Here is a 23,744-nt window from a genome sequence, read left to right as displayed (position 1 = left end):
TAATTTACTATAATTTAAAAGCAGAAAACCAGCCCCCTGTCAAGGACGACGTCTCTGTACAGCCAGCATCACTGCCATGAAAATCAAATCAGTAGCTTCGTGGCTGCAGGGCAAGTGCTAGACTGAAGAGGAGTTGACCTACATAAATAGGATGATGCGAAGCTGCAATTCAGGCGGATGCTAGTCAACATGCCTTACAGAGATGCCAGGTACTTTTTTCAAATGTCTGCAATAATAATTTTATAGGTCTGGGAAGAACAAAAAATGTCAGAATAGCTAGTGTAACCAAAAGCCTTTATATTCAAAAATCTGCAAATATCTGCAACCAAACTAAAAAATCTGCAAATATCTGCGACCAAACGGAAAAATCTGCAAATATCTGCGTCATTGAAAAAATCTGCAGCTTAAATTAAAAGTCTGCGAATTTGCAGACTTGTCTGCAAATCTGGCATCTCTGATGCCTTACATAGTTTGCAATGAATCGTCACTGTTCCTGGACGCAGAACCCGGAGGATGGATGGGCGGACTTTTCAGCACAAGAAAGTATCGGGCAGTAGTTTGAGACAATTACTGGGGTGTTGCTGATAATTTAATGGATGGAGGATGGTGAGATTTTTCCATTTTTCATGTCCCAATTTGTCATTCGATGTCCTCGGTAATCGGACTATTAGTTCGAATAATATGTTTGCTATTTTGCATCAAATATTCGCTTTCTGTTGACAATCGGTAATCGTAATCTATTTTTTTTTATTATTGTTTCGCGTTGTCATATTGCATTTCTTCAGCTGAAATGTTATCGTACGATAGGGTCCCATTTTTTTGAAAGCCGCATTTTTTCTGACACACGAATTTTCGATTTTTAGAGTCATTGACATTTTGTTTTTATGAAAGCGTTTCCGTGGGATTTTTATTTTTTTCTATTCTCGGAGCTGTTTGAGGGTTTTTTCGTTTTTATATTACTAATCAACCGATTTCGACAATTTTCTTTATCATTATCCCAGAGAGCGAGTAAAGGTGCTATAGGCAGGGCCGCCGAGAGGGGGGGGGGGCGGGGTGTTTTCCCCCGGGTCCGGAGTTTTGAAGGGGGCCCGGATTTTTAACAGAAACTAAAATTTTGACAAATACTTTTTCGACAAAAATTTATTTGAGAATACAATTAAAAATTCAATATCTTGTGTATGAGGTAACTAGAATGGTGAAAATTCTACTGCATATTTGATATCAACTATGTTTATATTAACGTAAATCTCGCATCGAAACAAGATCAGACTTGAGCGGGCGTGGCGGAATTTGTACATTGAATGTCATGTACGCAGCTCACCTGGGTTCGAATTCCAACCCCGCACACAGGAATAGAGATTTGTTATAGGAAAATTCCTAACCTGAATGAAGAAGTGAATGAACTTAAAGTTGAAATGTCTATAATCGAAACAAAAATATGATTAGACTTGAAAGGGTTAAACAATTAAATGGTTTGATTAGAAGTCATGAGGTTGTCTTCAAATTTCGCCAATTTGAAATCGATTTTTTTGATTTATTGAATTTCCAATTTTCGAAAGCGCTGGATTAATATCGAAAGTAATTATTGAAAGAAAAAAACCCTGCTTAGGGTTGCCACACCGGTTTTTGAGGCGAATTCCGTGTCTTCGTACAGATAAATCTGAATTCGCCCTTGAAGAATCCATTGGATTATTTTGCAATTTTGCGTTTCCCTTTTCTTTACCAGGAATCGCCCAGCACCCAGCCCTCATAAACATCATCCTCGGGTTGCAGGCCCTATGTTCCTCACAAAGATTCTCGAAAGAAACTGAAGTGTGATTTCACACCCCGTGTTTGTTTACTGAGGAGCAGAGCAAAGCTCGCTCGGGTTATCCTTCACAGCGAAAGTGGCTAGTGCTTTTGGATTCTTTGTGAATATCCGAGAAAGCAAATCACTACAACCAACTAAATCAACAAACTGTTAACAAATATCACAGAAAGGTGGAGTGCTTTACATTACACTCTACGGTGAATGTGAAGAAAATAAGATATTTTTCCTCGTAGTGCTACGAGCTACATAAGAAATAAAACAGTGCATATTTATTTGCTTTTAAACGTTTTATGCAGTAAAAAGCAATGGAAGAGTTCCAAAATTCTGTCGAGTGATCACTTTAATTCGAAATTCGAATTGATTTCAGCGCATACCCATGTGTCTCATGAAGTCTATCCCCTGCTCAATAAAATTCTGCTGGTCAAAGTACCACTAGAGGCGGTAACCCTACCTCTATTTGAGATATTTGAGAGCTCAATTGGTCAAATGAGTCATCAAAAACTCTTAATATACCAAAAGAATTCGAAATTAATCCAAAAATTTAAATTTGAAATTTAATATATTTGGTTTGCCGTTCATTGATACAAAATCTATAAAAAATCATATTCAGATACGAGATGATACCGAAACATTTTTGTAAAGGGGTCATACTCAAATGACACAGCTTTTTCGGCGATTTTCGACTGCCAATTCCCCTTAGCAAAGAGACCAGGGATGGAAAAAAAAATAAATACGTTTTACAATTCTTTCAAATACGGCCTTTTATCAACATTTTTATTATAACAGCAAATTGCGTACACAACAAGCCCCTTTCGTGACAAGTATAGTGTTAATAGTTTTGTTTTAAATTTTATATGTCATGGAGAATGAAGAGAAGATCTCTCAGTTCACAATCCTGCTGCTGCCAATGATTCTAAGAAGCAACTAAATTGCTAAATTGTGTTTGATTGATTTCGAAGAGAAAATTTAATTCTGCTTCCAAACTAAACCAACTAATTAGCAAGATTAGTTAACTAATGTAGCAAGTTAAATCCGCATACATAATCTTTTCGTTTTGGAGGAGTGAGCGTGAGATTTTGAACGTCGCTTCCTGAACGTAACGATTTTATTTTTATTTGTGAACTATTTTCTAGAAATCAGTTACAACATTCTTGTAAAATATTTTAAGGTGTGCTAACACACCAACACAAATAAAAGAATAATTCATGTTTTTATAGGATTATGAATGTTTTCGAAACCAGTATAGCGTAAAATCCAACCAAAACCCTTATATGAAATTTGATCCATGTTTCTCATATTTTTTCCATTTTTTTATTCCTACATGGATATTTTTTATTTTGTTAAAATTTCACGATCTAGTTTTTCAAGTTGTGGATTACATACAATTTGTAGATTCTACAATTGTAAGATTCTGCCTTTTTTATCTGTTTGCATACTTTTATTTCATCCATCTTTTTACGTTCCTTACTTTTGCTTTTTTCTATTGCTATCATTATCACTTACTTTAATTTATAGTTTTTTCTCTGTTATTTAATTTTATTCGCAATTTTTCGAGAATATTCTGCTTTCTTAATTTTTTTCTTATTGTTTCATATTTTAATACCCTGCTTTTTTATTTGTTCCTTTTGTCATTCCATCTAATTTTTAGAATTTGTTTATTTACTACATTTATACTTGTCATAGCCTTTTTCTATTTCCTTTTTTATATTGTTTTGCATTTCTAAAAGCAATTTTACTTATTCAAATTCATTCCAATTTGTCTTATTGTTTAAAAGGTAAAATTCTCCTATTTTCTTGCTCATTTTCTAGTTTTTAGTTTTCCGTTTATCGTAGTTTTATTTTTTCCAATTGTCCATTTAATATATTTTTTTCATACCTTTTTCTTAAGATTTAATTTTTTTATTGTTATTTCTTAATGTTTTCCATTTAACCTGTTTTGAAAATACTTTTCCTATACGTTCACATTATTTTTTTTTATTTTCCTAAAAAACATTTGATTTATCTTTTCTTGACACTATACGCGTTTTTCTTAATTTTACATTTAGTTCGTTGTTTGAATTTATTTCAAATTTCATTTCTAGTGCTTTTTCTATTCTTTAAATAATATCCATTTTATTATTTTTTTTCGTGTTAATATCTTCATTTTTGTGTTTCTATAGTATGGCTTTTTTCTACTATTTTTTTCTATTTTGTCTGTTTGCTCCGTTTTTGTTCAATACTTCCAATTTTCTTTACTTTTTCGTCTTTTCATCATTTAAACTTTTCCAGTTTTTCAAAATTTTGTGGTTCGTCCATTTTTCTTAAATTTCTACGGTTATTTTATTCTTGTCTTTTATATATACTCCTCTAGTTTTATGCATTCTTAACGTTTTATTTATTTTTCTATAGCTTGAAATATTTCTTGTTCTTACTGTTAAATAAATTTTATTATTCTTGATTTATCGAGTTTATTCATTTTTTATATTAATGTTTGTATTCTTTTTAGTAGTTTTTTTTCATTTTCATTGATTCTAATTTTTTTTTCCTAATTTCCTATCGATTTTTCATTATTTTCACCATCTATTCAATAATTTTCGACTTTTTTAATCTTCGCAATATGTTTTTCTAGTTTCCTGTTTTCTTTTACCAATTTTTTATAGGTTTTGTTTTGGTTTTTCTCGATTAAACATTTTTTGACAATTGACATTTGTTTATGTGGTTGATTTTGTTGTTTTTAGCTTTTTTGTACATTCTTTTAATATTTAGTTTTCCTAATGTTTTTTTATCTTTTTTTAATCTTGTCATTTCCCTACTTTTATAAATACTTTTACAAAAATGGCGCTTTTCAAAGTCACCAAAACTGTCGAAGAGGTAATAAAAACTCTACGTTTTTTTCCTTCATTGGCACTACAAACAACTAGAGCAACAAAATGGTACATAAATATAAAATTTCAGTATACTATACATAATATCAGTGAACTCCAATGGATTTCAAACATTGACTTTTTTGTACTCAGGCAATACACAGTGGTGGGGGCCCATACGTTGGACCCCCCGGGCCCGTATTTTCTCTCTGCGGCCCTGGCTATAGGAATCAGAATATAATGGCTTAAATGGTGCTATAACCTTGGCTCTATAGGCAGGGTAGGTCTAATATCCTCTGCCCCATCCCAGGAACTTAGGACCAAAGGAGTGACATTAACCCTCTTAGCCAAGTCACTCCCAACGATTTAGCAAACCCCTATCTAATTGAAACGGTTGTGTACGGTTGTCTACGTTTCATCCTTTTTCGAGGTTCAAAATGATTCGTTGATCAAATTCTTCATTAAATGAATAATTTGATTGCCGTATTGTTTTGAATCATCTTCATTTTGTACTTTTTTACATTTTAACGACATTCAATTAGGGACCGTTCATAAATTACGTAACGCGTACAGGGGGGGCGGTTTGGGGTACGAGAAGTTGTGACATGTGACATACATGGGAGGGGGAGTAACCTAGATCGTTACGTAACATGTTTTTGCTGAACAAAAAAAAAATTCGAAGGATTTGTTACGTAATAAGGGAAGGGGCATAGAGAAATTTGTGACAATTTGTTATATGGGGGAGGGGGGAGTCAATTTTGGGCAATTTTTGCGTTACGTAATTTATGAATGGTCCCTTAGCTAGAGATTACTGGGTAGGGAAAGTTATAAAAATTAGATCCATGGTACTCAAGTGAGAGCAAGGATGTGAAGTAAACAGATCGGAACACTAGAGGTGGCAGGGTCATTAGAACAGGCTTAATATCTTACGGGCTTAATCTTTGTCTTCTACTAATGAGGGTCGAGCTTAGGCAGCATTACTACGAATCACCCGAGTTCATTAGCATGTGTCCTGGAATAGATAGACGTGTCCATCTTTACCGTGACAACCGTACGCTGCACAGTTGGCCTGGCCGCTTTAATGTTTGTGTCACATAGTATATGAACCACAAACATTAATATTGACAGAAAAATTGTAGGTGAATGTCTGCAATTTTCCAGGATCCCTACATGTATTGGCTGTGTATGTGTAGACTAGACTAGACTAGACTAGATATCTCACAAAAGTGTCGTTTGTTTGTTGATTTTCAGCGAAATATGTCCCAAATTTTGGCAAACAATTGTTACCTTTACAGAGATCTAAGCGAAAAATGAATTTACTGAGTGCTCAGCTGCTCAAATCTCCGCAGTAGCAAAAATGCTGAATTTCGGCAAAAAAAAATGTGTATTACGTAGGGGAAAGTGTTCGGTTGTCGGCACTTCTACTTTTGACAGAAATCAGCTATGGTAAAACTGACAAATTTTATTTGTGTGTTATATTCGTACGTTATTTTTGTGCCGATAGCTGAAGCAAACAGTTTCGTATGCTCTGTTCTACAACCAAAATATTTTCTGAACAAGTTAAACTCTACTCAAAAGTTTTTTTTTTACCATTTGCTTAGTGTTATAGAAAGAAGTGAATCGGTCGAAAAAATATGCGGCATTGAATATTTACGAAGTAAATTTATTCTATATTATGATTCAAGATTGAATGACGACAAAATGTTTGCCACAAGTTTTTTTGATTCAGTATTCAAAAAGGTAACTAAAATCGGTTGTCGGCATCCCATTGTTTGTGACAAATTCTGAATTATATATAACCCAATCAATATTAGTATTTCCGGAACGGGTTTGACGAGTAGATGTTATAGATTGATTTTAGACACCACTTTAAAAAAAACCAAGATGGCGACATTTGGTTTAGCGGAATTCTCTATATCCCAATCAATATGGATATTTTCGACACGATTTTTATGAGTCGATGCCAAAAATCGATGTCTGATGCCATTTTGAAGTCAAAGACATCTCTATTATAAAAGCACCCAGATTGAAGGTTTTTAGATTTGTCTATAGTAAAAAATCCGTCATATCTATTATGACGGATTTTTACTATATCTTCGACATGTTGGATTTTCGTATGGTGGCGAATATCAATTTTGTACATTGTACGGTTTCAACTCGCCAAGGAAAAGTCACTATTTTGAAATTCGAAGTCTTTCTTTTTTCGATGACAACGAACATCAATTTTTGAGCCCTATAGATCATCTCGGAACCCAATATTACACAATAACCACCAAGTATGCACTAGTATATGCAGTAAAGTAGCATTTTATTTGCATTTCAGATGCTTCTTGCGGCATATTAGCATTTTTATGCAGAACTATTCTAAACCTGCTTGATTGTTTATTGCACTATTTAAAAACTTCTTGTCATTAATCAGCATTTTGAAGGCAGAAAAGCCATAAAAATATTTTTATGGCGCAGCAGCAATGGAGCGGTATATTTTGCCAAAAGCGGTTTTTTAAAAGCACTTCCCATGCCCATTGGTTACTTGGGTCACATATTGGCTTTTAATCAATAATCTAGTTCAACTCTGTGTGGTATCAGTCTATTCTCAACCACCAAAGGCATCAGTCACAATACCAGTGTGCTCTCTGCTGCTACCCAAGCCAGCGCAAACAGTTGCTTTTTGCTTGTGTGCATTGTCTGAAGAACAAAGGGAATCGTTACTATTATTCTCGTGTGGTAATCTATCAGGATGACTGAGTCTCATCGACAAAATGTGATTCTTCGGGGTAACACGGTGGCCATTGACTTCCGGTCTTTCCGCATAAGACCGAGCATAGTTAAAAATATTCAAATTCATTGAATGAAAATTGATCATATTCAGCCGCATTCATTTTCAATATTCAGTGGCGCAGCTGAAAACGTCAAACGAACAAACCGCCCATTCGTATTGTCAGCGAATATGCCGCGGTAAACATGAATCCCCCGAAGAAAAACTTCATATGTAAAGGTTTAAAGAATTTCACATAAACATGTGAATACAATGTACGTTGTATAACATTCCACTGACACAAACTCGAGCAGCAGGTGTTTCATTTCGATAACACAAAATTCTTTCGTGAATTGGGAGGGTCAAAGTAATGTTACAATGCAGTCGGATGTTTCCTCATTTATAGGTAATCACATAAAAAGTTTTGTTGATTTGACAAAACAGTTTCGGTTAAAAACCGTTGGGAATGTCATCCCTGGCGGACCCCCAGACTTACCACATGTTTGCAAGTTTGTCCTTTGGCTTGTCTTTCATTTTATTATATTTTCCGTAATTTCTGTCTCTGCTTTCGTATTCCTTAAGTTTTCATTTTGCGCCGTGCTTCAGGACTGGGCATAAACAAACTCTCCTGAAATGACTAAGATTCCGACTACCCGATTGAAAACACTGATTGAACTCCATTGGACCATATTTGAGCTTCTTTTGATTTTGATTTCTTTTTAATCAGCTAAGTATTGTAAACATCTTTAGTATTGTAAACATCTTTAGAACATCGTAGAACGAAGAATTGATCGTGAAGATGTTCGAATCAAGGATCAGTTCCCAAATACCATAGAACATCGCTGATAACCTAATTGAGTTTATGTCTCAAAAAATGCAAGGCTGTTGTCGAGAATAAGGCATTCACAACGAAATATTTAAAACCATTCACAATTCGATGACCGGTATGCTAAGTTGTACTTGTTTCGTCCAGGAAGTATATAAATATTTTTTTTCTATTGTAGTTTGTATAACTGTGTAAATTTCAGTGAAGAAATCTTTCTTTTTATAAAATAAAGCTTAATTGCGCATTACTGACAAATGTCGATAAAAATTATTTTTAATTCAAGTTATTAAAGATTTCTAATATACAGATTCTTCATTATGGTAGATTTGTTGCATATGTTTGTTCAATATTGAATATGTAACTTGGCCCTCCGGGCTTCGATTAGGCAATAAAAGTTTGTTCTAAAAATGGTCATGTTACCCAACCCTAAATTGTTTATGCTGGAACACAATAACAGTGTGTTCCAGCCAGCCCGGGGACAACTTGACAGCTCCCATATATTGAACTCATAAGCAAATTTTGTGGTGAGTTGGTGATGTCATGGCGGCTCGAATGGATCAAAATTTGAAAAAGGCGCATCTCATTTACTATTTACCATATTAAAAAAAAAACAAACAATTCGGAAATACAAGATGACTTTCAAAATCAAGCCACTACCACTTATATTGGAATTTCCGAAAATCTTCCGAAGCTAATCAACATCTCCTAAGGCATGAAATCTTCCGGTAGAGCCGAGGAAAATGCCAGAAAAATTCTGAAGGGGTCCATACCAAAACCAATCTTCCGGACAGAATTATTGCAAAAGTCGAACAAAACTCTGTCCGAAGTCCAACAAAATTGTACATTCCTGGCAGCATTCTTGCTGAAACCGAGCACTACTGGTTTGCTGCCAGAATTCTGATAAAAGCACACAAATTTTATTCAAAACCAATTTTGCTAAATGTGTAGAAAATCCTTCATATGTTGTTTATCTCCCGATCAAAATACTAGAATTCTTGACGTTCTTAATGAACTTGAAACAAGATGTCGCAGGTTCACGAATTGTTAAGCTTGGTGATTTACTTTCATTGGCCAAAATGTTTTTTCATTTATGTTTCATTTATAACACCAATGATTTACCGATTACAAACTTCACACAACAAGAAAACCAAAACATTTTTAGGAAGGAAGAGAGCCGGTTGCTAAAAACAACGACTTCCAGCTAAATTTATAATAAGATTTATGTAACTTTGCTGACGGTTTCCAATCAGGGATAAATTTATTCTCTAATAATAGTTTTCTTTATCCACATTCTGGAATACGCTTTTTCTAAATGTTGTTCTAACCGCATTGACGGCGTTCATAACACACGTAACGAAACACGCTTTTCTCTTGAAACTTTCTCGTGTCGTTGTTCGTGGTAGTCGTACAGAGAAGGCATACTAGCGCCACCATCAAATCGGTGGTACATATATGAAACAAGCACTATCAGTCAAGTTGTCCCTGGGTTGGTTCCAGCATAAACAATTTAGGGTTGGTGCGATTTTGTTGTGATTAGTGTAATAAGGAGAACGGTTTCAAACAGAACTGTTTTATTTCAAACAATATTGATACACGAAGTCTACCTAATTGAGGAAGGTTTTTCATTTATGAGATAGCCCAACTTGATTTATGTAGCGAATTGACGGCCCTGATTCCGCCCCACACCGAGTCGTCGAATGTCTGTTTGGCTAATACACGTGGCAGAAAATATTGACAAACCAGGTAGTAGGTACCTATGTAAGTACCTAAAAAAAGCACTAACTTGACAGCACGCGACACCTGGTGAAGCAAATAGAGGTGTTGCTATAGAAGCCAAATACAGTTCTTTATTTTTAGGTCACGGTATCACAGCTGGAGTACTACAAATTAAAATCACGCAGAGGGAGAAATGATCTAATTTAACTTCTATCACCTTTCGAACTCTTTCCTGCAGCGAAGAGTAACCCGTTTACTGCGTGGGGAGTGAATATTGCTTCATCCGGATTGCTGAACTGTGTGCTTACTTCTATCCGTACTCCGCTGCGCTGCTGGTCATTTGTTCTTCCCGCGGAAGGTTTGAAATTAATTACGTATTATCTATGTGGCGTAATTCGAGCTTGGGCGCGGTATATGATTCTTTGTCAAAAGTTGTCATCATTTAATTAACCAATTCGCTCGTACATGGCAAGCCTCTAGCACTTCGATACACTAGGAACGTCCCAACACGAAGACGACTAATTTTGAAATCGTATGCGCGTAGGTGGTCTTGTGAAGGGTAAAGGTGCTTGTGTTGGGCAATATCAATAAGTCTGTTATTTGCTAGAAATATCACAGTGGGGACTAATTGGATCATACAGGGAAAATATGATATGAGCAACGTAAGTGTTAAGCTAGTTTTATCAGACTAAAACCGAGACTAGGTAATGTATCTCAGGTATGGTGACTTACCGGGACATCAACCAACAAAACTGAAAAAAGGATCAACATTGGCCTTCTATTTGGACAGCTTTCGTAGCTAAACGTCATAGAATGAAAATAGGAGTTCTCAAGTCAAGGTTTTTCTCCGTGCTGAGGACTCACTGGCTGGCAGGACGGAGTGTCATGGGTCTTACTGTGTTACACGAATCTCTGACACAGTGGACGTTTGTTTCTTCGCAAATCGTGGGATTCAAATGATGGTCATGTTCCTAATAATTTAGGATAATAATTTCGGGTTTCTCTACAGGCGATTATATGCCAACGTGTTTTGTATCTTCTGGTTGCTGTACAACAAGTGCTGATGATGAAATGTGTAGTGCTGTAATAAAAAGCGGAATCAGAAAAAAAATTTCGGGAGGTTTTTGAAATTTTGATTTTGGAACGAACATTGTACAATACGTTATGCGTCAAAACCTCATTTAATGAAAATCAGTTTTGGTGGTGAAATTTTATTTGAAATGATTTTAAGTTTGAAACTAATATAAAATTGAAATTAATTACTAACAAGTTGAAAATTTTCGGAGGGGGTCCGGACCCTCAGGACCCTCCCCCTGGATCCGCCACTGACTGTAATCGAATATGGTTAGAATAGCACAAATTAATCTTCAGCATAAACGTACAGCAACTATGAATCTATCCCGCCGTGTGCAGGAAGGAAAAGCTTCCATAACTTTGTTTTAAGAACGGTATATCCGTAAGGGAAACTTCTACGTTGGGAAGCTATTTAATCCCGTCTTCGTAGCTTCCAACAAAAATGGCACGACAAATCCTCGTGAAATGCCTCGTGCATGTATACTTGCGAATTGACGCATGTCTTATATCTGACCTCACAACTCGCGATATTTGTGCTGTCACGGTAAATATGACTGCTGACAACATAAACGAGAAATGCACCACGCAGGAATGCAACATAAACAAGAAATTCGTCTATTGTTCAACATATTTACCTCATAATAAACCATTACCTTCTGATGATTTCAAAAAGATTGTATCATACTGTGGCAGGAATGGATTTCTCCTCATAACCGGCAGTGATGCAAATGCCTACCACATAATTTGAGGCAGTTCAGATATAAATTTGAGGGGCACTGAATTGATGGAATATTTAAGTAGTACAAATTTGCTCAGACTTAATGCAGGAAATTGCCCAACATTTGTACGTTCTGTCAAAGAAGAGATGTTAGATGTAACTCTTTGCTCTGACGGTATTACACATGAGTTAGCAAACTGGCTCGTACCAAACGAGCTCGAACCGTCGTTATCTGACCATAAGTACATCGTCTTTGATCATTTAAAAGTATCGCTAGATATCGTGCAGTATGCACGTAATCACAAATCTATGAACTGGGACCTCTAAGAAGAGAATCCTCTTCCCTAAGCGGCTAGGTTTTAGAGTATCTTCCGACGATTGAATCTTCCAGTGACTTCGATGAGGTCGTGGATAAAATAAGCTCTCTCATAGTACCAGTATACCAAGAGGTTTATCCGCTTCGAGTTATGCATGGTTTTAGAGGAACACCTTGGTGGAATACCAAACTTGTTCGACTTAAAAAGTTATGCAGACGAACTTGGAATCGCAGATGCAGGGACGGGTCGGAGACATTTAAGTTGGCTCGCAAAGCGTACCGAACGAGACTAGTAGATCAAATAAGTTACTTTCGAAATCGATAGACTTTCCTGTCAGTTCGACTAGAACTGCTGATGGTGAATACTCGAAGATGTAGTACTCAAACGTTTTTTTGACACATACTTTCCAGGCCGTGCGGCAGGGGCGGATCCAGAAAAAAATTTCGGGCGGGGTCCGAAATTTCGATTTTAAAATGAACATTGTACAATTCGTAATACGTAATAACCTTATTTAATGAACATCGATTTGTTTGTCAAATTTAGTGTGGAACGATTTTGAGTTTGAAACTGATATAAAATTGAAGCTTATGGGCTGTGGTCAACTATTTTCGTCCGCGCCCCTTTTCATCTATTTTTATAAAGTGATTCATTAGCAGTGCTATCTTTGAAAATGAACCACCTTGATTATGCGAATATTTTTTTCCGCTTTTCTAATGCAAATTATTAAGCAGTCTTCATTTCGTTATATTCTAAACTGCACATATTTTGTCATATGTAATTTTAAATGTTCTTTGATTTGATGGAGACACGTATCCGTCGGTTGACGCCAGACATTTATTTAGACTGAGCAAACTGATTTATTTGTTTGTTTAGTGTTTATTTGACCAATTACGAAACGAAACCATTGGGTCTTAAAGCGCTTGGGAAATACGCATGGTCTTGTCTGAGTGAATGATGACTTTGGATTATATATGAGGGTTGATAATTGACAATTCGCAAGAAAAATTCAAACCCAATTACCAATTTGCGGTTACTATTTCAGCACGAGGAACAAATGTTTTATTTTCATATTTAAAGGTTTACTTTTCGTCCATTAAATGGTCAGTCAATTATAGTGAGCTAAGAATAACTATATACTATTTTGAGACGGGGTGTGTTTGATTTGTGCATGATATTAGTATCGTTTAGGAACGCAGCATCGATATTTTTTCTCATTCGCGTCTTCATTGTAATATCGCAACGTTTACTCGAACGAGGTGGAAAATTTCAAGTTACTGGATCCCAATATGCTTGTGATAATACCTATAAAGTACCATTTATAAATTCTGCCACGCTATTAGAGGGAAGAGCTATGACAAATAGTGACATAAATGGTATGGGGATCACGCCATACGCTTTAACGCAATCGGCCGTTTTACGCACGATTGTACGATGTATATAGGAAAGTCCATAGAACATGGACACTTTTGCGTGCAGTGGCAGTAATGTGCTTCTACAAAAAAACTGAAATCATTTGGTTTGTATTATACCAAGGGGATAAAGAGCGTGGTAATATAAAAGAAAGCTATTTAGTATTGGGCAATCTTTGCGTGACATAAATTATGAATGGTCCACAATACCACTTTTGAACTCATTGTTTATGGTCCATTTTATCTTGTCGACAACACTCCCGACAGCCGGCTGTCCAGAGTTCAAGTTGTTTTCGATGAATCAAAGTCTCCGTAAACGGTTACCCAGAGTTTAAACGTCTTCACATCTAGAACATTATGTATGAGGGTCACAGTCAAGACCTTCCGTTAAGTAAGTACCACATCAACATTCCCTTTCTCGTACCCCAAGTTACGGTAAAGATGGTCATGGTCCGCAATGGTGGCTCCCAGGCGAAATTCTCGCTTGGACTGGATCAATTGTTATGTTATGTAAAATTTCTCAACAAGTAAAAACATTTCGGAGGGGGTCCGGACCCTCATGACCCTCCCTCTGGGTCCGCCACTGACTGTACGGAGTTATCACTGACGACTGTTGAAAACCGAATGGTGTACCGAATGGTGTGCCGAATTGTGACAACCGAATCGATCAAATGGGCGATTGAAAGTTTTGTTCCGTATAAGTCTCCGGGAAAAGATGGAATCATTCCAGTTCTATTACAAAGAGAATATGACCTTGAAGCATATGTTGAAAAATGTTCTTGCATGTAGTCTTGCAACAGGATACATTCCATAAGCGTGACGGGAAATAACTGTAAAATTCATTCCCAAATGTGGCCGCGTCGCTTAAGTAGAGGCAAAGAGCTTTAGACCGATCAGTTTGGCCTCCTTCCTTCTCAAATCAGTGGAACGTTATCGATATCGATATTGAAGGTGCTTTTGACAACGTGTCTTTCGAATTCATTTCAGAAAAAGCACGAGGTCATGGAGTACCTTCATTTATTACGAACTGGATATATGCAACGCTTAGCAACCGACATCTGCATTCATTGTTAAGACAGGTAGAAATAAGGAAACAAAATATCTGCGGATGCCCTCAACGTGGTGTGTTGTCACTACTTCTATGGAACCTTGTCGCCGATGGCTGGTTGAGGAAATTTAATGAGCTTCGGTCGCCAACATATGGTTTCGCCGATGATTATCATATACCGATCATCGGTATTTGCATTAACACATTTTTTGATTTAATGCCTTATGTATTGTTGAGCAATAATGTCTTCATGTTGGACTATCAGTTAATCAAAATAAAACATCAATGGTACTTTTTACGCAACGAAGGGTTACAACAGGAGCTCGTCCATTGCAGTTTTTTACATTTCTTAGAATGGAAATGTATAGAATTCGCTCAAACTTTCAAGATTTTTTCCGAGGCACGAAAGGCCAAGTCTTATATACCAATCGACTCAGCTCGACGATTTGGGACAATGTCTGTCTGTGTGTGTATGTAACGGACACTCTCATTCGTGTTTCTCAGCAATGGCTGAACCGATCTAACCCAAACCAATTTTAAATGAAAGGCCTATCACCTAAACAGAACGCTATTAAATGGTTTTTGATTATGATGTTTAGTTTCTAAGATATGAATTTTCGAAGGTGCAAAAATCGCGTTTTCTTCAGTTTTTTGAAATTTGCTGCCGAAATTGACGACGTATTTTTTTACTTTAATTGACAATTTACATATTTTTAGAAAGCTTATACGAATACCTTTCGAACGGACTATTATCAAAAGAGATATTTAACATTAAATGCGGACGAAAGATTTTTATCATTTCCCATAGCCAAAAATAAGACCAAAAACATTCAATGTATTATTAGCGTCAAAACGGATGATTTCAGGTCAATAGTATCTTCGGAGGATTTAAAGCATACAATATGCCCTTTCTTTTGGTATTGTGATTTTACTAAGAGTGAGGTATTTTCATAAATTTTCTTGGAAGTGATTGTATTGAAATAATGCCTTCAGCAAATTTGTAGCTCTTACTTTTGCGAATAACTTTACTGAAGACATCAAATACAAATTTCGAATACTTTAAAAGTTATGGCTTGTTGTTTGTGGATTACCCTTTGTCGCCTATTTATTATTCAATATAGTAATAATCCATTTAAATGAGCCAAATATTATTTCGATAAAACGAATTTCGTTTTTCATTTTCCTACACACAGAAAAAATATTGGTAAAAGTAAGTGTTCCGCTTTTAGCAAAAAACAACCAACGCCAACTATTAGGTTGAAAGTAAAACTTTTAAGTTAATCAAGAATGATAATCAAAGTAAAAGTTTTCCTTTTAAGCAAATGAAGAGTAGTACTCAAAGAAGTTTTATTTTTAAACTAAGAGTATGCGTTGGTTGTTTTTTACTAGGAGTGAAAGAGGATGCTTTGGAGTTTAACCACAGCCCCCCCCCCCCCCTCACCAAAAAATTGGATTGAAGTTAAAAATTTATTCATGCTGACTGATTTAATTCAATATTACAATGACAATTATCTGATCAGTACATTGATAGCCTATTGTTTTAAACATCATAAGGACCTTCGAAAAATTGTGCACCCAAAGAGATTTCCACAATGCAAATAATGCATTACATCATTTCGTGCATATTCCGAATTAGAATCATGCCTTCTTTGCATGATTCTAATTCGGATTAGATATTAACGTTATTAACGGAGCATTAGCAATAATTCGTTTGTATTTCTATTTTATGTGCTATTTTTCCGCTTTTCCATTAAATTAGTTTAACCTTTGAGATTTATTACACTGATATTGTCCTATGCTAATTTGAGCGATTCTCTGAGTCCTGCCACTATCCCATGTAGTATGTGTTATCAAAATCAACGCGAAGCATCAAGTTCTAAATTTTCTCAATCGATATAATACCCCAAGAAAACGGTAAGAGTTATAAGAAATGTATCATCACACTGTTAGATGGATTAAAATCGTTTTTACTCTATAATTATTGTGGCAGATCAAGTTAAGTACGTTGGAGTAATTCTTGACTCAAAACTTAATTGGACAGCTCACATAGATTTAGGATCAAGAAAGCTTGCATGGCCTTCGGCCAATGTAGACAGGCTATCGGCGAATCTTGGGGACTCAATCCCAAGTACATTCAGTGGATATACACAGCAATTGTTAGACCAATACTGGCTTACGGGTGCCTTGTTTGGTGGCAAATGGGAGAAGTCATGACAATCAATCATAGTTAAACCATCTTTAGAGGATGGTTATGATGGCAGTGACTGGTGCGTTCTCGACAACACCTACACACCAAAAAATAATGAAATTTAAACGACATGTAAATCAATATGAATGTAAACATACAACGATTGAATCAAAAATTTGATTGAAAATTACGTTGAAATCAATTGGAGCATCAAACAGCATACAATTTTGCACTTTCATTCGTGTAATATTACATGTCATTCATTTTACAGCAGTATTCGAGTTAAAATACATTGAAGTGCATTAGCTTCCGTTTAAAGAAACTGTAATTTTCAATCCACGTGTAAAATTATAATTAAATTAGTTGAAGAAAGCACGATAAGTAGTGTGATAAGTAGTGTGTATTTGTGGTGGAACTCAATTTTACATTTATATTCATGCTTCAAATATGTGCATGAAAATAAACTTAAAATTACAAAATATTTTTTTCTGTGTACTGCTGCTCTAGAGGCACTCATGAACATAAAACCATTACATGTACTTCTGAAACAAGATGCACTTCCTTGTGCATACCGTCTTAAGGTTACTGGGCTCTGGAATAGTAACCCAATAGATAATAGATCGTGCAACTAGTCACACAAAACTGTGACCCCTAATAGTTACTTGGGATGAGTATAAACTTGCTCCCAGTGACCTTATACTCACATGTAGTTTTCCTTTTAGAACTTTCAATGTGAGAATTCCTCTTCGTGAGAAAAGACTGTCTGGCTGCATGGAGCGACAACTCGAAGACTACGTAGTTTGTTGTACTGACGGTTCTTTGTTGGAGGGCCGCACCGCTGCTGGTGTCTATTGTCGTGAAATGAGATTAAACTGATCTCATTCGCTTGGTAGATAGTGCACCGTATTCCGTGCAGAAATCTTCTGTCTCTATCGCACAATCGGCACTTCAACAGGGAATTTGCGGTAAAAGAATGTGATTTTGCTCTGACAGTGTGGCTGCCCTGAAAGCACTTAGCTCGGGAGATTCGAGATCGAAATTAGTAATCGCATGTCGAACTCAAATCGAAGAACTTAGCATTTCAAATGCTATCTACCTTCTATGGGTACCCCGTCATTCCGGTATTACTGGAAATGAATGGGCGGACGAATTGGCTAGAGCTGGCGCTGCGACTGACTTCGTTGGTCCAGAATTAGTTCTACCACAGTCGATAGATTGGCTCTTGGGCTGCATCCGAACATGCCAACCATTGGCGTAGCTTGCAAACTTGCGTTCAAACAAAGACTTTTCTGCCGGATGTGAGTCCGAAATGTCAAAAAATTTGTTGCATTTCTCCAAGCACAATTGCAGTATTCTAGTGAGGGCACTGATTGGACTTTGCAAACTCAATTATCACATGGCGACTATTGAGCGCGCTGAGTATTACTCATATGATCTTTGTGAATCCGATTGCAGAACATTTGATATGCAACTGTAATTCTTGCGGAACTTGAATTCCACTTCTATAGACTTCACAGCCGATTTATAAGTACACAAGGATCGTATCGTAACGCTGACGTTATTGATCACTGAAAATCCTTCCAGGCTGCGGCTCGAACATTCGTTGAGTGGCTTATGTGCGACTTACCCTTTTAACCGCCAGATCAGGAGATTCATTCAAAAATATTTTATTTATTGAAATTGTAACTTGATTGAAACAAATCTGAATTCCTCCTGTTTAATTTTTATTTAAACTCTATAATGTGCTTCATACATATTTTCCACATAATAAAAAAATCAAATGGTCTACATATACTTTATGGGTTGAAGAAGGAGTAGGATTTGAGAAAAATCTACAATAGTCTACCTGCAGTAAGGGGGAGTCAAATTATATCAAATTTCAATTAACGTGGTTTATGAATGGTCCGTTGACCATCCAGTACTCAAAACCATCGGTATCTTTGCTGAAACATCCAGATGAAAATCCACTAATCGTTCATCGAAGTACACATAAAACTCCTTATATTCTATGGTTACATTACGACAATCTACCCTAGGTTCACATCTTTTGATAAACTGTCGGATTCAATTCGCGCACATCACATCGGAACACATTGGACGGCAACAAAGTTCACAGTTTTAATCACGAATTTCCTGACTGAACGATGATGCAATTATTGCCAAATGGTGTGTATGTTTCGTCGGTTCACATTTATTGTTTGCTTCTGAATCCTACATAAATTATTTGTTCCTGTTTTTCGTTCTTCTGTTCAGCTATACTCCAGCATGGTTACGTGTTTCTGTTCGGTCACGAAGAAGTAAAATGTCACCAGTAGCACAATTGTGGCAAGGAAAACTCCCACCACGACCAGGAGAAATAAAAACAACACGATGCCGATGACCACCAGCCAGCCTACAGGGGTGCAGTTAACAAACTGCTCCAGATCGTGTAGTAGACCTGCTTGCACCTCAGTTTGATCCTTCTCTGGATCTCGGTTGACATGTTTGTCTTTGATCTCTTCTATTTTTTCCTTTAGGCGCTCCATGCTAAAATTTGTTTTTGCGTAGTTACACATTCTATGGTATCCTAATTTGTAACGGAGATCTCACCTTAAACGTGTGTCCTTCACAAATGATTAGCTGGTTGCACATGTGCAGCACGTAGAATTTTCGCTGTTTTTAATCATCATCTAAGCGTCATTATTTCACTTGTTTTGTTTTGTAGTGAGTGAAAATAAACAGTGCTGCTTTCTAGTAACCGGTCCATCCGGGACTGCAGCACAGTTTGTTTTGGAAGTAGGTATGTAGTTGGGTGGCTACCGAACGTTCTGATAAGATAGTAGAAAGCCGTACTTTGAACATGATAATGCCAAAAAACAAGCGGCTGAAACCTCTGGGAAGCGTAATTTTGAAAATGTTGGGTTTTATTTGTAATGACAGGAAAATGGCTTATGGTTTTTTTCGCTGTCAATGAGAATGCCAGCAGTTAAGTCTGACAATAATCGTTTCGAGTATGATTTATAGGTACACCCGGGATATACAAGTTTTTGACTTGTTTTGATTTTAAAACTACGCCGGTGACTGCACAAAGTGTAAGGATGATCTTACAATAGGAATGCATAGGACTCGATCAATATTTGAAAATGGTAGTGTAACAACAGGGGTATTCGGCCCGAGTTCCGAGTTTTCGTTACGTTCAAACACGAAAATTTCACCGTTTCCAACGCATTTGTGTTATTTTTTGATTCTTAACAACGAAGCAAAGCTGTTGATACCAATTTGTACGCAAAACTGGTATGGGTATACTTGCACTCCGACGATTGGCAGGAAATGAAAAAGCCGATGAGCTAGCAAGAAGAGCCTATTCCACTAATTTTATCGGCCCAGAACCATTCTGTGGAGTCTCATCGAGTGTCCTCAAAATGGAATTGAAAAAGTGGAAAATCACAGCAATAAAGACATTTGTAAGCTGATTTAGTGAATGTATATTAAGGCATAATAACACTAATAGCAGTAATGAATAATGTTGACTAAGTTTCGACTCAGCAATTCTTGTGCGTGGGGAAGACACCGTTACGAAAATCACAATAGTCTGAGTCTCTAAACAAAGCTAAATAGGCAAACGGAGTTTACTTCTGAGGTGCATTCCATCCTGTAGCACCGTATAAGAACGTATAGGCATCATCTCAATGCTATGAATTCCTAAGGGCGCACATTTGATTTGGTGATCAAAGCTTTATATTATCGACTGATAGCACATCCATCACATTGATGATAATCCGATGACAAAGCGAGGTAAAAAAAACTTGCCTTTTAATTGCTGATCGATTGTAGGGCCATCCTTTCCTGACATGCCGTAAAATGCTACCAAATTGATAATTCTAGAGAAAATTTTCAATAGGACGTAACATTGAGAGCCTCTCTTTGTTTACTTTCTCTTTCGTTTATTACGACGTCATTACAACACTTTGTACTAATTTTCCAGTACATATCGAAAGCCGACGGTTTTTACTACAATATTATGCAAAGAGTACAGTAGTAAATGTTGAAATGGCCGAGTAATGAGCAGAAGAGAAAGACCGCAAAGAGAATCTCTCATTGTTACTTACGTCCTATTGAAAATTTTCTCTAGAATTGATGAGAATCAACGGAACGAACCGAACCGATGTAAACAATAGCAACTTGTGTGACTGTTGCTAATTGATGACTCATATGCGGACGAGGTGGCCGAGTGGTGAAGGCGTTGGACTGCTAATCCAATGTGCTCTAAGCACGCGTGGGTTCGAATCCCATCCTCGTCGGGAATATTTTTTGGGTACGGCTTTAGCAGGTTTATTACACATCGCAAGAATTTTCGATGCAACGTGAATGATTGATTGGATCTTAAAAATGGTAATTTTCATATTGTTGTCCCAATATCACACAATATTATTAACAAAACAGCATGATATAGCATACCGTCGGAAAGGTTTTTTTTCTACTTCCTAGAACTTTAAAAAAATCAAAATGGGCTGAAAAATGATAACGTAGCTAATTTTTTGGTGCCAAAGGTTCCAAAAAATGTGTTTTGCTACAAATCAAAATTTTGAGAGTATACAACATTTTTCAAACATTGCGTTTGACTAGACCTACAGCATATATTAGGTCATTTGAAAAGTTAATTCAATGCTTGTTTTATGTAGCACAAAGTAATTTATGGTGCCTGTCTTCTAAAATAATAGTTTTTAACACAGTTTTCATGAATTTTTCTTACAAAATATTTTTCTGAAAACTTATAGATAAGGTGAATCTTTTAAGGGGTTACACCACCCTGAATAACGCAAAAATAGGCATATTTCGGGAATCTTGATGCCATAAAAAGGTGAATCAAGTTATTGTAAAATGGGGTTTATTATACTGTTTGTGAAGCACAAAAAATAAATATTTCAAGCAATTTTGTGACAAGATGACGGCTGTGCAACATTTTCCCGTAGATGCATTTTTCGGAAAGGACTCACGGCCGTCAAAGTCAAGTCAAAGTCAAAAATAAAAGTTTTTCCGAGTCTTTAGCAAGATAACAAGCGACATACTTAGGGTTTGTATTCGATATTTGGCGAAATAGCAAACTTTTTAATTGAAAAACGCTGAAAATGATATTAATCCTTGAATGTTACACTTACTCTTTTTACCTTAGAATGTTCTACTCTGATACAAGTCGCGGTTTTGCCTTTTTTCACAATAAATCAAATGATTCCAAAAGTAAAAGGAATGGTCTAGAAACGGCGAAAAAGAAAGTTAGATATTTTTGAAAAAGTGCTATAATTTAGAAGGGTGCCGCGAAATGGGGCAAATTAAAATGAAAAAAATTATTTCTGACCAGTAATACATTGATATCACGCAACGCTAATGTGACAGCAGTTATTAGTCTAGTCTAGTCTACACATACACAGCCAATACATGTAGAGTTCCTGGAAAATTGCAGACCAATTCGTCTACCATTTTTCTTGTCAATATTAATGTTTGTGGTACATATGGTATGTGACACAAGCATTACCGCGGCCAGGCCAACTGTGCAGCGTACAAAATGAAGATGATTCAAAATTATACGGCAATCAAATTATTCATTTAAAGAATGATTTAATAAACGAATTATTCTGAACCTTGAATATGAAAGAAACGTGAACAACCGTACCGGCAGTTTTAATTTGATGGGGGTTTGATAAATCGTTGGGAGTGATTTGGCTAAGAGAGTTCTTGTCACTTTTTTGGTCCTCAGTTCCTGGGATGGGGCAGAGGTTATTAGCCCTGTCCTGGCCAATAAGCCAAGGGTATAGCGCCTTTACTAGCTCTATGAAATAATGATAGAGAAAATTGGTGAAATTGGCTTATTAGCACTAAACATATAGACGGAATGGGATTCGCAAAACGTAGTCGCGGTTGAAATTTGTCTAAAATTATTTGAAAACATTTAATTGCATGTATTCTACCAGAATAACCAAACAATAATTGTTGTCAACGATTGTTTGTGTCCTGTACTTTGTTTTGAAAAAGGACAAAAAACAACCTTTATCATCGCCATGAATAAATTGTTTGCTGGGGCGGATCTAGATTTTTTTTGGAGTTGTCTGAAACATCCACGTTGAACTGAACGTTGTGCAATGTGTAATACGTAAAACATTATTCAATGAAATCAGTGGAAATTTTGGCTTAAAATGATTTTGAGTTTGAAACTATTTTAAAATCGAGGCAAATTAATTTGTCAGCAAGTCGAAAGTTTTTGAGAGAGGGTATGGCGGGCCCCCATGACTTACGCCTCTGATTGTTTGCTATTATACTAAATGGTAATATTAATATGAAAGAGTGTAGGTGGAATACTGGTATTGAATAAACCTAATGCATGCTACCACCTACTTATTTTAGATGGGATCCTTGCAAAAAGATAAATATTAAATATAAACTAAAATAGTAATTTTATACAATAGTACAACAAATAAATTGAGGAGATGGACATAATGAATAAAAGACTACTGTCTCTGTCGTTTCCTTCAACATGCAACCCGGAACCCAGTGGGTAAATGCTTGCTCCAACCAGCGGACGTCATCCTTCGCGGAAATGTGGAAAAATGTGGAACAAAAATGCTTACGGGAATTGGCGGTAATTATAGATAATTTACATGATACGGTCTCACCGGCGTGTAGTACGACAAGTTCGTCCAGTATTCTGCACATCCAAGTCTCTTGAAACCGCAAATCCTTTCTCGCTATATTTTGGCACTTCAAAACATTCTAAAATCTTCTATGAAGAATACCTACACTACATATCCGTTACGGATACCGCTACGATGTACACTAGTCGATAAACCACGAAACAAAGGTATTTCGAATAAATTTATTTACAGAGTTGGTCGAATATGTCAAATATTTTCACGTTGGCTAAATGGACGGGAGCGGAAAAATGTTTGTATCTGACGCGTATGGTTACTACGATCCCGAACTTCACGCTAATGTTACAGCAGTTTCTGTGAGAAAATAATACATTATTTTGAAAAACTATAAAAAAATAGAAAATAAAAAAAATAAAA

At 36.3% G+C, this 23,744-nt stretch overlaps 1 non-coding gene across 1 annotated transcript; it reads left to right on the top strand.

The window, feature by feature from the left end:
- Positions 1 to 20,900: 20,900 nt before the first annotated feature.
- On the top strand, positions 20,901 to 20,984 carry Trnas-gcu (transfer RNA serine (anticodon GCU)). The gene has a single exon. It is a non-coding gene; the product is annotated as a tRNA-Ser (tRNA).
- The last annotated feature ends 2,760 nt before the right edge of the window (positions 20,985 to 23,744 follow it).

Source organism: Topomyia yanbarensis, chromosome 2, assembly GCF_030247195.1.
Source record: "Topomyia yanbarensis strain Yona2022 chromosome 2, ASM3024719v1, whole genome shotgun sequence".
Classification (NCBI taxonomy): Eukaryota; Metazoa; Arthropoda; class Insecta; order Diptera; family Culicidae; genus Topomyia; species Topomyia yanbarensis.
The sequence above is the reverse complement of the archived record's forward strand: the minus strand, read 5'-3'. Positions and strand labels throughout refer to the sequence as shown.